General features: G+C 41.1%; 1 protein-coding gene and 1 long non-coding RNA gene across 5 annotated transcripts in view; one reads left to right on the top strand and one right to left on the bottom strand.

Annotated features, from left to right (window-relative positions):
• Window positions 1–14,418, bottom strand: part of JAK2 (Janus kinase 2) — a 100,048-nt gene extending 85,630 nt beyond the window's left edge. Inside the window, exons 1-2 of one of the 4 annotated variants that reach the window (XM_074811603.1) lie at window positions 14,213–14,418; window positions 6,205–6,319 (exon numbers count right to left, since the gene is read on the bottom strand). The gene's annotated coding sequence lies outside the window, so the exon portion shown is untranslated. Of the gene's footprint in view, window positions 1–6,196; window positions 6,320–6,896; window positions 6,915–7,162; window positions 7,311–14,212 lie in introns of those variants that run through there. The other 3 variants (XM_074811601.1, XM_074811600.1, XM_074811605.1) reach the window with 3 other exon arrangements.
• LOC141917908 (uncharacterized) lies at window positions 7,610–11,234 on the top strand. The gene is made up of 2 exons (XR_012621514.1): window positions 7,610–8,245; window positions 8,803–11,234. It is a non-coding gene; the product is annotated as an uncharacterized LOC141917908 (long non-coding RNA).
• Window positions 14,419–14,656: the final 238 nt, after the last annotated feature.

Below are 14,656 nucleotides of genomic sequence, written 5' to 3'. Positions count from 1 at the left end.
CCCTGATATAGACAGCGTAGTTACAAAGGTTTATGAAGACCCAGGTATAGAGCAATTAAAAGAAAACCATGCACCTATTTACACAGTTGTTAAAATAGTTCCAAAGTCTCAACCTTTTGGGAGCCAGCTGTTGGACTGACACATGCTTTATTGCCCACAGCTGAGGATATGGGTCTTGTGCAATCCCATGTCATCAGATTCCACTGGGAACTCAAAATTTCTTTTGTAGCTCAGTCCATTCTTGGGGTTATCCAGGATGTGGTTACACAACATTTTCTCTGGCACTGCAAGCTAGCTTAAGAAGTTATCCTGTTCGTTCCCCTTTCCTCATGCCACTTGTTCCAAAAGACAAAACCAATAATTTTATTTTAACTTAGGGTCACAGTTGTTATACAGTTTACAGCACAGACCTATAAAGAGTTGTTGTGTTTACAAAGTCGAGGGAGCAGCAAATTGCAGTGTTTGTGAGAGGCTGAGGAAAGAAACACCTTATGCACTAGAGACAGTTTAAGAAGACACTTAACACACATGGAACTATCACCTCTACCTTACTCAGTTCTCTGGGACTTCATGGTTTATAATTCCTGACGAAAAGGTCAAAACTCTTTCTCTGCCTGGATTCCCACCCATTCTTCCCAGCATTAGGAATTCCCCTGTCCCTTGACCATCAGTTGCCAAGTAGGAAGAGTCTGCTTTCTACTGCTCCAAAGAGCAAAACCTCAAGGACCAAAATACAAAAAACCCAGAAGAGTGTCACTGTTTTTTTACTCAGTGCAGAAATCTAAAAACTATGCATAGCAGACAATTTGTCCCCACAATAAAAATAAATCTGTTGCTTAAAAACTGCATATTAACACTGATCTTAACACACAAAAGTGGGCATTCAAATCTCACACAACTAATCTGAGACTCAGAGTACAATCTCATACAACTGGCTTAAATCTGATTTTACAAAACAATAAAAACTGAAGACATTTCTATGTACATATTATTATATGACTGTAATATATTCCATATTGAAATAAAACTTCCTAGTGGTTCAAAAAAGAATCCAAAGCGAGAACGTGTAGTGCCAGCTGCAAGTATGGCAAAATAATGTCAGGAATAAGATCAGAAATGCCCAGCTATAATTTCCAAAATCAGTTTGTACAAGAAGCAGTTCTCTCCATGTGAGGTACATTTCATAGTGAGAGGAAATGTCTTTAGAAGTTTGATAAAGTTTAAAAACATGCACGCTTTCAGGTTCACTAATTCTCTTGGCAGTCTTCATGTCACCTATAAAATGGAAATAGTTTGGCTTTGTGTCCAATTTTGATTCCTTCAACTATAAGGAAAGGGCTTTAAGGGCTTCACTTAATTCAACTCTTTTTTTTACTCCCTCCATTTTCTGAGGATAACATTTTGCCTTCTTTACCTTTGTAGACTACAGGACTGGAATAAGAATGGTTTTGGTTCCGCTTGTCCCTGAGGGGATGTGCCCTCATACAGACCACTTGCTATTTAGACCCAGCTCCTGATTTCTGAGCACATAGGAACATTCCTTCATATAGACAGGATGCAACAAACACGTAGACGGCTTTATTCCACCTCTGCATTCCGGCAACCTGTTGCTCCTTTGCTTTAGAGAGAAGTATGGAGAGAGCTGGGGATTGCTGTCTCTTGCAACTGTACTAGAGTTACTTATGAACAAACATAATACAGTATTGCTACATTTTGCAGAACCAGCACCAAACACTAAAGAATGTCAGAATTCCCCGCAACTAGGAAATGCTGCAAAAGAGAAGATACTTGCTGGCTTATAGTGTCTTACCGTAGTATGCAGTACACCAACTACACCCCACATAACAGACTTTGTATTTTTTTTCTGAACATGATTCTCCAACGTGAATCCTCACTTGAAAGCTATTTTTAAGAGGCTTTTGTCCTCAGAGCCTTCTATGTTATCTGACTATCTTAATAGGTTTCCAAAGCACCTTTTTAACTCACAAAAACCCCTCTTTTATTAGGAATTAATGGTTGTTTTCCAGTAGCCTTTGTCCTCAAATGCTCTTGCATTAGTCTCCTAGTAGTGTTTTACCTAACATATTCAGTAAAACTCAGGCACCACATGTGGCCCTATCTCTATAGCTCAATCCATGCAAGCAATCCCATAATTTCATGTTGAAGTTAACAGGGCTCCCAAACTAAATGCACTTGAACAATTGAAACCTCTAAAAATTGTTTGAGAAATACAGGTACCAAATGTACTGTACATTTACATGTATCAATATTAGACATGTAAAGGTTTTTCTTGCTTCAAAAATATCTCACAGTGCTGGAAACCCAGGCTGTAGCACAACACATTGAAGAATGATGAACATTTTGCTCATAACTACAAAATCCTAGCAGTCAACCAAGACCAATGGAGAACAAAGACAGAAAGTATTAAAGTATACTAGACATGTTCTTAAAGATCCATTTTGTATGTGCAGTGTCAATGTTAGACTAAGAAATGTTAACACTACTCCTCTAAAATATTAAACAAAAAAAAATCTCAAAGTTCTTGTCCCCACACTCTGTATTTTTGGGAAACAGGATGGCTTAGTTTGTGCAAAAAAAGCCTCACAAACTGTTTTCAACTGATTTGATAATTATTATTAAAAGCTACAAAAAATAAATTATTAAGACCAATAAAGTCACATAAAGAAACATTTTTTAATTCTTAAGTATACATGCTTTAGTCACATCACTTTGAACATGTACAATATATTTATTTTAAAACACTTGTAAAATACTCTTTTAAACCCTGAAATCCACTGCAACTGCTTGAGCAGATAAGCAAAATGATAAAGGGAGTATCAGCTAAGATAACTCCACTGGACTGTCAGTATAAAAATTCACATCATGAACAACACATAGCTCAAGAACTGAGGTAAACAGCAGAAAAGTTTCTACAAGGGGATGCACACAGAGCAAGAAATACCACACTATACATATTTATGCAAGCATATAAGCATGTTCAAAGTCCCAGCTTAAGTAATCAATCTTGAGTTTAGTAAGTCCATAAAATGTTCCAGCTCTATTTCCTAGGCCTGGCATTGAATATATTTTTTAGCTTTCTAGTGAGTATTGAATGGCAACCTAAAAACAACTTTGGTGATAACTGGTTAACATAACACTTGAGCAGGATCAAAATTGAGAGCTAACCGAGCAAAAAAAACCAGAAGACAGATAAGATTTGATGTGAACAAATACAAAATAATAAAGTCCTGAAAGAATAACTTGCAGGTATTCCTACACAGCATTGAATTTTAAGCCAAGTGTAAGCAGATAAACAAAATAACCATGCACGGGATGTGCAGCTCAACAGAATCTCTGCTTAATACAGGCACATGCAAGACAAGAAACAGTGTTCCAATGAACAAAGAATGGAATCGAAAACATTTTTATTTCACCTGAAATACTGTGTATTGTGACATCACAGAAAACCAGAATCAATTCATAGATTTATCTCAGCTATGGATAAATACTAACAATACTAGGGGAAAAAAAAAAAGCTCAGAAGAAGGGACAGAGGTAGGGAAAATCAAAACATCAAGAGTTAATGCCTCTCTTCCCAATAAAAGGAAATGTTCAACCATGATTAAGAAGCAATCTACTAACAACAAAAGGAACTCTGTAGTACTACTGTGGAAGTCAGTGTCAGAGACACAGATGCAGAGACAATTCACATCATAAAAGGACAATGCTTGTATTGATTTTAAATCAATAGTTGGCTGCACCATGTTGGATTTTTTTTTTTTCACAAGTCAGATTCAAGTATTCATGTTTGACTGTATGATACAGTGACTGCACAGCCAAAATCAGATGGACAATTCTCTTCCAGGCAAGGAAGTACTAAAGAAGCACTTACATTTTCCTTCACATAAAACATGCTTTCTATTACAGGTCAACAGGACAGAAAGCAAGCTAGAAATTACTTTAGTAGATCAAATCAGCTGTACTTCAATACCCATGATAACGCAAGGGGATTATATCTGTCTGCATTCAGTACTGCATAACCCAGAGAGTTTAACATTGGAGTGAGGCATCACCTTTTTTCTTCCAGCTCCTCACAGGCTGCAACTGACAGCAACAAGATACTTTACACTTGTACCTTCTAGCTCTCACTCATTTAAGTGAGAGATATAATGTACTCTCTAGATCACCACAGCATGCAGCAAAAAGCAGCTACTTGTATGTGGCAAATAAAACTGATTATAGTTCTTCCAGCAGAACTACTATAAAGAAGCTTCCCTGTATATACACCATTTTTGTTTTGTTTTTCAAGTCTCCATAAAGATAGATCTACCTTATGGAATAATCTGCAAAATCTCATATCCAGAAATTCAAGCAAGCTTCTCATTTACCTTCTGATATAGAAATCACATCTGAAACAAGTTAGATACAAACGCAAGTGTGAGCTCTAATGTTGACTCAGATCTTGCTAGTCTTACTTGTATTAGTCATCTTATGGGGCTCATGCTGAGAACCCTGTGGGTGGACATATGAATTCATATGGAACCCACTGAAATCAGTGCACAGACAGGGTCAGAGGCTTTGAAACAGCAGCTCTACTGAGTTAAATGGAAAAAATGTAGCTATGTATTGCCTAAACAGTGTTAATATTTGCATACAAGCCTAGGTAAAAAGAAGCGGGGGGTTGTTACAACAGAAATGCTAGCCTATAACAGCACAGCAGCACTAGGACAGGATAGGGCTGACAGGCACCTCAGGAGGTCATCTAGTTCAGCCTCCTACTCAAACCTCCAGCTGCTTTTATAAAAAAGCCACGAGGGTTTGGTTGCCTTCTTCTACATCAGTTGTTTTTTCAAATCACCATTAAAACAAATCTTTTTAAAAAATTATTGCATGTTTAATTACATTAATCTCCTTTTTTAATGAAAGTTTTGTAACTTTTTATAGCTGTTCCCTTTTATCCATAATTAACACCAATTCATGTATCTGTTTAACATTACTGTATTTATGAATCTTGTTTATTTCCCTCTTAAGGTTCTTTCAGCTGAGATCCTAATTATTTCCTGTAACTGCAAACATCATCACTTAGCTTTTTATTTACATGAGGTCATACTGCAAAAATGCCCCAGAGCTGAGATAAAGAGACCCATGGCAAAAATGTTCAGTAACTGCTTTTCTTACAACTTCAGCAAGATGCTATTGCTAGTACAAGACAGTAGAGACATTCACTTTAGTAATCTGTGGTCATGCATAGCATTAACTCCACACAGTTTGGAAACAGTTATTCTACAGAGATTTCAACTTTGTTTTTTATTAGCCCAATCACCACTCTTAACAGCTACACGTGAGAAGCAGCAGCAGTCTCCTTTCATTTTCCATTCTGCAGTTCCAGTCAATCTGATTTCATCAACAAGAATGTCAAACCATTTTCTGCATTCTGTAAGCTTCTTGCTCCTTAAAACTTCCCCTATCCCAGCAGCAAATACTGCTTCCCTATGTTGCTGTCGTTGGCACTTACGAAAATTAAAACTCTGTAAACAGCTCAGATTTAAGGCTTCTCTGGAAAGCGCACCACTGCTTAAAAGCCCTATCATTTCACACTATAATCCTGAAGTTGTTTACCACAAAATTCTCCACTTACACCACTGAAGTCACTTGGGACTCATTCTCATCAAGCAGAACACAGTGGTACCTACCATGTTCCTACTGGATTCTCAAATTACTGTCACCGACGCTAAGAAGGGACAATAAACGGGTATGCCCAAGGAACATCACTACAATACTACTCCCATAACAATTACTAGGAATACTGGGCAAGGGGGAAAAAAAAAGTTAACCCATATAACTACCCTTTTTAACAGTGCACATAACCTCTTTATGATCTTCTGTCAATATTGATTTTCCATAAAATACAAACTTTAGAAATAGTTCTTTCTCACCTAAACTACATATGTATTAAATCTGACTAACAACAGAACCAGTGGAGAAGTAGATGATAAACTGGATAGCTGTACAGGGTTAAAATATTGGAAACACTGACCATTAAGTAACTACTATCAGGTGCAAAATCGCATCTGAAACTTTAAGTAGACATTCCAACCTTCCCAATTACGTCTCCCTCTGCCCAACAACCAAAAAGAATATAGTCTATGTCTCTCTGGCAACAAATAATTTAGAAATAACCAAAGCAAGGTGTTACCTTCTCACCTGTCACAGACTGAGGAGGTGAGAGGGGATATTTGAAGACAGCGGCAATGGAGTCCTAATTAGACTTCAGCTGCACAAACAAAGAAAAATCTGAAGTTTTATCCGCAGTTCTTTTCTAAAAAAAAAAAAAAAATTATCTTGTGAAAATAAATGAATTTCATTAGTTCATAACCCACATCTAAAGGAACATTTCCCCACCCTGGAGCAAATTCAGTACAGACACATAGAGAAAAACTACGGATGCTTCTGTGACTGTCTGCCCTCGTTCTGCGGTGAGATGAAGTTGTTTAGTTATTTTGTTTCCCTTTTGCTTAACGGCGCAAGTAAGCGTTCTCGAGGAAGTTCTCCTGCCAAGCACACCACCTTCGCCGCGGTGCGGCAGCCGGGGGAGGGACGGCGGGACTTCCAGGTCCTGCACCGGCCAGCTCGGACCGGCGCCCGGCCAGCCTCCCCGGCAGCGCGGGTTCGCGGGGGGAGCGCACGCAGCAGTGACCTGTACACACACCGCCAGACAAGAAGGGCCTTCCGCACCGACCGGGAGCCCTCTCGCCCCGCTGCCGCCCCACACAGGTAGGGCCCGCCGCGGGGCCGCCGTCCCGCCGAACGCTGCCCGCCGCCGCCCCGCGGGGCCCCGCCGCCGCGTTGCCTAGCGCCGGCCCCGCCGCGCCCCCCGATCCCCGCGCTCAACTCACAAGCCGCGGGGTCCGGGCAGGGGCAGCCGCCACACGCGGCTCCCGGGCCGGCCGGCGGAGCTCCCCGCCGGCGGGACAGGGCGGCGGGACACGCCGAGAGGTACCCGCTGCCGAGGGGTGCCCGCCGCCGAGGGGTGGCCGCCGCTGAGGGGTGGCCGCCACCCCGGACACCCGCCTCCCCCGCCTACTCTCACACCCCCCCCGCCCCGTTCCCGGCCGCTGCGGCCAGCGGGCAACGGCCGCCGGGCGGCGCTGGCCCCACTCACCCCGGCAGCGGCGGCGGGGCGGACAGGCGCGCGCAGGCAGTTTCCCGCTCGGCGCCCGCTCCCTCTCCATGCACGGCGCCGGGGGACGCGGCGGCGGCGGCGAGTGCCGAGCCGCGCTCTGACCGCCCGCTCCCTCCGCGCGGCCGCCCCGCCCTCCCGCGCGGGGGAGCGGGGGGGCGGGGCAGACACCCCCCGGCTGGGCGGGCCTCGAGGCTCCCGCCGGCTGCGTCATCACGCAGCTTCTAGGCGCGGCGCGGCGCGGGGCGGGGCCCGGCCCGGCCCGGGACCTCGGCTGCGGGCAGGGCCGCCCCGCCCCGCCCCGCTCCCTGCCCCGCCCCGCCCGGAAAGGCGCCGCGGCTCGCGGGAGGGAGGCCCCTTCTCCCGTCCTCGCCCCCGCGCGCAGCCGCCCCGCCGTGGGCCCCCCGGCGGGATGTCACTCGCCTCAGAGAAACTGTCCTCGGGGCCGGCAGTGCCGCGGCCGCAGGGCAGGCACAGAGCAGCCGGCCCGTGGAGGCGGCAGCTTCCCTCTTAGGCACTAGGGCGGGCGCCGGGGTGTGCAAATACGGGAAGGGGAGCCTCTCCCGTGCAGGCGGCTGCAGCTCTCTGGCCCCCTGCCGCCCCCGGACACTGCGGGTACAAGGTCTACTTGTTTCTCTCAAGTTTCCGCCTTCCCTCACCAGTGGGAGCCGCTGTGAGGTAGAAGCTGAAGTGAGGCAAAGGGCCTTGGACCGGCACGCACAAGTTTGAGGGACAGACTTTGCCCTGTCCAGCCGTGGTAAACAAAAGCAGTGCATCTCCGCGGTGGTCTCGCTTCACAGTGATGTGCGTTAGTTGGGCCAAAGGAAAAACGCACGGGTTTTTTGAAGCGATGCGTGTGTGTGCTAGTTCTGTCCTAGCTGACAGGATTTATTGCACAGTTCTAACCTTGCAAATGTGCTGTTTCTTGTAACTTCTTAGGTGATAAGTTTGTTCTTTATTTTCTTGTGCATGCCAAGTAAACATGCTTCGTCTGAAAGCTCTGGGACTGGGTTGTCTGTTGAAGGCGAGCAAAAAAGAGAGTTTGACTGCTGACCTGAGGAGGTGGTGAGTTAAGGAAGGAACACTAGAGTCAGGGGACTCCTGTGAAGTCTATCCAGGAGACGAAGAACAGAATTTGGGACAGGGAAGAACTAAAAAGTCATATAAACGTTTAATAGATTACGAGTCTTAAAACTACCAACAGACTCATGCTCATAACTTTAGTGATTACAAAGTAAGCTGTTAACTGTCAGCTAACAATTTGGTACTGTCAAATACCATTCTTTATGGACAAGCTTATCACTGACATTTCTACAGTGTTATATGTGGGTTTTCTTACTTTTTTGTGCAGAAGAAAAGCGTATGCCCATGAATATAACATTAGCTTACAGAAAACAAAATCTAGGCCAATTCAGAACTAGAATTTAACTCAGTATGTACATTGCTTTGTATATGTGGTTTCCTTGAACATACAGTTTAAAGGATATCTGGTGATTTTGAAATAAAGTTAATTACATCACGTTTTCTTCTAGTATATGTACTGCCTGATCTCACTGAAAGTTTCTATGGTATTACATCCTCTAATAATTTGTTTTTCATTTTTAATGTCTCTCTCTTTCCAGGCTGCAATGTGGAAAACTCACACAAGCATGTACTGCAGTGACACTGAAAATTCCTCACAAACAGGGCAAGGAAACAAACTGCAAAATAAAAATGTTCTGATGCTTCCCAGATATAATCACTCATATGCCACCCATATCCAGACCACTTTAGGAGAGTAGTGTACTATGTTGGTTGTGCTCACTGCATATCTAAGACTCCGCTCATCAAGATCTCTGGGGACAGAACCCTGCAAATGCAAAGAATTCTACTGAACTATATGGGAAATCCTTACAATACTAAGTTTCAACATTTTGTCAGGGTCAGGTTTAGTTGGACCTGCAAAACTTGCCAAACTCTTGACTGATAAAGCACACCATCAGGTGACAAGATCGTGAAAGTCCAATCTACATTAGGACTCTAAACATTACAGCTTATCTAATGATACCAGGAATTTTTACTTTTGTTTGACTATGATTAGTTTAAGCACATTTTAGCATATTATAGCAAGAAGTATGAAATACCCTTTTTCACTGTCTGTTCAGGGTTGTTCATTACTTTCAACAGTGCTCCTGCTACTCTGTTAATTTTTCATAAGTCCTTTCAAAGGCATCTGCACCGAAAAACTGTCAGCATCTCAGATTTGCATCTTATAACCATTTCAGCATCCCCCTTTCCTTCTTCTTTGCTAAATGACCACACGCAGTCTCCATATATTTGCATGTTAACACCCTTGGGTACAAGTGTCAGCCTGTGACATGCGGGACCTTAAAAGGGTTGAAGTATCATTTATCTACATCCTGTTTACACATTTCATTTCACATATTCACACCGTGTCAAACACAAATATGTGCAGAGTGTAGTAGCACAGGCATAACCACAGAATCCTAAATTAAACAGGGATGTAAAACACTAAACTTAGTAAACATACCCCCAAATAATGGATGAAAAATACCACTAATTATACATGAAATGTGATTTTTACAACTGTTGTAACAACTTCCCTTCAGAGTTAATTTGCTTTTCAAAGCAAGTTACAAAACTTCACATCGGTGCAAAAGGCTCAGTTTTACTTTCTTGATTACTTCTGCATTCTAAATTCCAAGATTAGCATACACACCGGGAAACAGATTTTGTTTCATTTTCATGTTCAAACAACTAAAAACGATAAAAACAGTTTTGTTGTAGTTACTTCAGAAATTCTCATAGCTGGATTTAGATTTATCATTTTCAACTGAAATTCAAATCAAAGCACATTCTGTATTCAGGATGGGGGGATTATTTGCAAAACTTTCATGAATTAGAACAAAGCTAAGGAAGTTACTCATTTAAGATAAATCTATGAAGTCAGACTGTCTGCATGTATTTCACTTTTCCTTGTACTTTTGGAGTAGAATGTAGAATTCTTAACATTTAAAGTTAAGTATGTATGTTGTAATAGTTTTCCTCCCTCTCTTCGTGTAGGCCCAGCCTTAGAGAAAAACATATTTCAGATAAAAAAACATGTTTTTTCTTTAAATATATGGCACAAAGAACACTCTTGAAAGAAACTTTATCATTATTTATAGTTCTTCTCTGAAACCTATTTTCTTGAGTGATATGAATGAATACTTCCTTCCTGAAGGAGAAAAGAGGAACAAGCACCTGTAAATATAGGTTTGCATATGATTCAGCTTCTGAAAGGACACACTTCTAAGTCATCCACTTTGGGGGGAAAAAAAAAAAAGCTAGGGAAAAAGCCATCTCTTGGCTTTGAGGGCCCCAGTGGTAGGTGTAAGTTTGTCCCCTTCTAGACATTCACTTGATAACTGTTCCTCTGAGAGACAGTAGAGTGCACCTAAAAAACTGCCATAATGCGTTTTTGCAAAGACTGCTTTTCGACCATATATGTAAGAATGAAAAGTGTACTTCTTCTGACACCGAATTCTACCCTGAACACTGCTCCTGGTAGAAGATGCATTTCTTGGACACTACGTTCTCTAACAGCCCCCTGTGTTCTTCATGAGGTACAAAATGCTGCATCATACAACAATCCCTGAGGAAGAATTTTAAAGAAACAAAAAAATGACAACCCACAGAAAAAACCCCACATGAACAGGCATCAGTTCAATTGCTGAGCAACTGAAAAGCACTCAGACAGCACTACAGTGACTAACACAGTACAAGGACTTCTACAGAGAGGAATAAAATCAGATAATGCTCCCCCCTCCTCTGTGTCTGTAACTGCCCCGTTTCCCTTCCATATAGCATTCACCAGGGGCTAGGTAAGCTGCTGCTTTCCAACAGCTCCCTGGGATGCCTTCTGAGCTGTACAAAGACAAGACAGTGAAGAAGTCCGCTTTAAAGCCTACAGTGATTGGGAATACTGCTCTACCTGACAGATTCTTGGTTTGTATGCTAGCGGTATGTGTGTCGGATGTGCAGTGGCAATAAAACTTGGGCTAAAAAAAGGTGACATAGTGGCATTGCTTTATTGCTTCCCTATATTGGTAGTGTATACACAGATCAACCACATGTAGTGCATAAGATTTTAATCTGTATCTTTCAAATTGAGTTATTCTGGTTTTCTTACTTTCAGTAGTTTCTGATAGGTTTTCTGCAAATAGGGAAAGATTAAGTAATATTTTAATTTACTCTTTAATGAAGCTGATTGACTCATTTGAACAGCAAAGCCGCCACACCAATCTGCACACTGCCTGTGGCTCTATTAAGTGTTCCAAGCCTTTGAACCCTGTCGTCCATGTGGCTCAGCACAGGTCGGTGTGGATCTGATCTGAAGATGGAGTGAATTAATTTCTTGCCAAGTTAGTTGAGTCACATCTGAGCAGCAGCATGGGATTTCCTTTTAAGGAACATGTGCGTTTCTCCTATTATAGGATCAAACCTAGCATGCAGCCAACAGTTATGGAGCTGGAAAAAGCAGGCAGGCAAGTAAGTGCAAGCAATTGTCTTAACTGTAGAACTTCTTGAAAATAAATTTTGAAGTACAGTCCACTGATGGGAAATGGCTTGGTATAAATGGCATTACAGGGAGCCACGAATTTACTGTCACTCTGTGACTTTCAGAGCTTAGTGTTGGAGTAAATAGATATGTATGCTATCACCATTCAGTGAGGAAAAGAGTAACAAAAGTCTGAGATTCTCCTTCCTGAACAAAATCTGCTAACACAATGAAACAAAACAAAATTAATAAAACTGCAACCTGAGTTGAAAGAGTACCTTGAAGCATAGACACTGCAAACCTCAGTTTGCAGAGTTTGCCAGTGGCTCTGCAGTCAAAACTCCTAGTGATTGCAGTACCTGCCTAATACCAATACCCAGCGATTGCAAATATTTCTGGAGTCCACCAGTATAGGTCTCCACTGAGTTACACTTCATTTCGTAATCAAACTTTGCTGGTACAGGTTTGGTTTGGTTTTGTTGTGTTTTCCCCCAAGACTATTTGATGTTTAGAGCAGGATATCCTCTGTGTTTAACTGGTGCCTAAACACAATGATACATGATTTCATGTGGGTTTTGGTTACACTGTTACACAAATTTAATGTGTTTATATTCATAATAAAGAGAAGCTAAAGTTGTGCCTTCCTGGGTCTACCTCTCACCTGGAAAATAGATTACAACACCCCCCAAAATGTGTTAGAAAATCCCTTGGGAGTAGGGAAGTCTACAGACTTGAAAACCTCTTGTGAGAAATTTTGGAGGGCCCAGGTTCGGGTTTTTTCTTTTGAAAAATTTAAGCAAAATCACCTCAGCCTGTCTTAAATTAGTCAGAGAAGCTCACTTCCCTCATATTCACAAACAAATACTTCTGCTTTCAGCCTTGGAGTTTCCAAACATTTAGAGGGGCTCAGAAATTAACCAGAAGTACTCTAATGCAAAATTAAAAGTTTGTAGCCAAGTTCATGTAAATAATCTTCTCCAGGACTTCATCCTGTGCAGTGTTCAGGACTGCATAATGACTGTGTACATATATTAGAATTTTTTATTACATTTGAAGATATCTGTGGATATTTAGATGGAAACCTCTGTTAAGGACTTTTCAAATTAAGGTTTCTAGAAGTTAAATATGTACTGATTAATAATATCTGATTTTAAATTCAGTGAACTGTGGCTCTGTCAAGGTGCTTCCACTTTGCATTATTACAGAAAGTTAACCTTCCTGAACTTGTTTGGCAGCACTTATCTATCTGTGAAAAGTCAGGAAGCTTCAAAAGTTAATGTTTATATAAAGTCATTTCAGTCAGTAATTTCTCATCCTGTTGGGGTTTTTTATTATTATTTAATCTGTTCATGTAATTTAATCTGCTTTAGCTAGTGTGACAGGATGTGTGTGTGATACAGATAGAAACTAAAAGGACAAAAGAAAACAGCACAGGGTAACTAAATCCCTTCAAGGTCAACTGTTGAAATTTTGGAATTTCCTCACTGGAGAGATCAACCTTAATGACACTTTTGAATTATTTTTTTTTTTTTTGCATTTTTATGTATGATCAAGATACAATTACTAGGCTACTTGAATGAAATATGGAAGTTAATGTCATAAAACTGAACCAAGTTTATCTTGTACATTTTCCAGACTGCCTACTGTATTGACATCAGTCTCCAGAGACCCTGAAGAGTAAGAACCTTTAATACACATACATATATATGAACAAGAGCCTTTATGAACTGTTTCTAAAACTCTTTAAATTGCTTACAGTAATGTCAAAGTGAAACATTTCATTTATTTGTTGTTAATTTTTCCAGTTGGTATTCTCAACTTAGTATTAGACAGTGAAGCAAAGACACTGAGTTGCACTTTTGTTTCTACTCAGCTTCACTTCTGGTTGATAGTAAAAAGTAATAGCAAGTTGTGTTTTGATTCACAGTCCTGGAAAGGGATAACCGAGTTTAATTCAAAACCAGAAACATATTTGTTTGAAATAAAATTATAAAAAGATGTATCGTGCTGATTTTTCAAAAGTACTAAGTAATTATTGCTCAAATGAGAGTCAGTATGACATCCTTTGCTTTATCAGTATTTCTGAAAAAGTAAGTTAGCTCAGGAAGCATGTAGATATCAATGTTGGTATCAAACGTGCACACTGCTAAAACTGCAACATCAAAACAGTTTAGGTTAAAAATAAATTATTAAGTATCTTTAGCATAGCTGCTTTGGTTTTGAATCTTTTGGGCAATTTCAGATAAAATTAGCAGAAGCACAGGGGTTTCACAAAGAAGTAAATTTCCATGTTTGAATTCAGAAAGGCACCCTGCCCGGTACCTGTGCAAACCAGCTAAGAAGCACTTCTTATTAAGAGAGAGGTCTGTCCCACAGGCCACCACTTAGGTAACATCGCTTTAATTAATTAATTGTGGGTCAGACTCTACATAATTTTAATTAGTAACTTTCACTGTTGCTCTGGAATTATATCAGTACAAAGAACATCAAACCTGTGTCAGTTGCTCTTCTTTTTCTCCTCCTTTGTTTTTGAACTCCAGTCACATCGGTTAGGTCTTTTCTTTGTAATTAAAAGAATAAATCAAATTCAGCTGTTTTCATTTCCTATTTTTAAAAAAAAAAAAAGGCACCCAGCAACTATTACGTTTAAAAACGTTGATTCCTCATTCCACTTTTTGTAGCGTAATGAAAATAAACCACATATTGGAGCTCTCAGGGAGAGCATTTCAGGATCTAGAAATAGCTTCCACAAACTGCTCTTCTTGGAGGAGGAAGATTTTTAGATAAGCAGTTCCAGCAAGTGTTTGCTCACACCAAGGCAAACATGCCAAATAAAGCATGAAAGTTCTCCCTTAGGCTATCCACTAGCTATCAAGCTTCCTAACCTGCCTTCTGTGGGATTATAAAAGATATTGCTAAGGTAGTTGTATGTGAGG

This window comes from Strix aluco, chromosome Z (genome assembly GCF_031877795.1).
Source record: "Strix aluco isolate bStrAlu1 chromosome Z, bStrAlu1.hap1, whole genome shotgun sequence".
NCBI lineage: Eukaryota > Metazoa > Chordata > Aves > Strigiformes > Strigidae > Strix > Strix aluco.
This window is presented reverse-complemented; position numbering and strand designations above follow the sequence as displayed.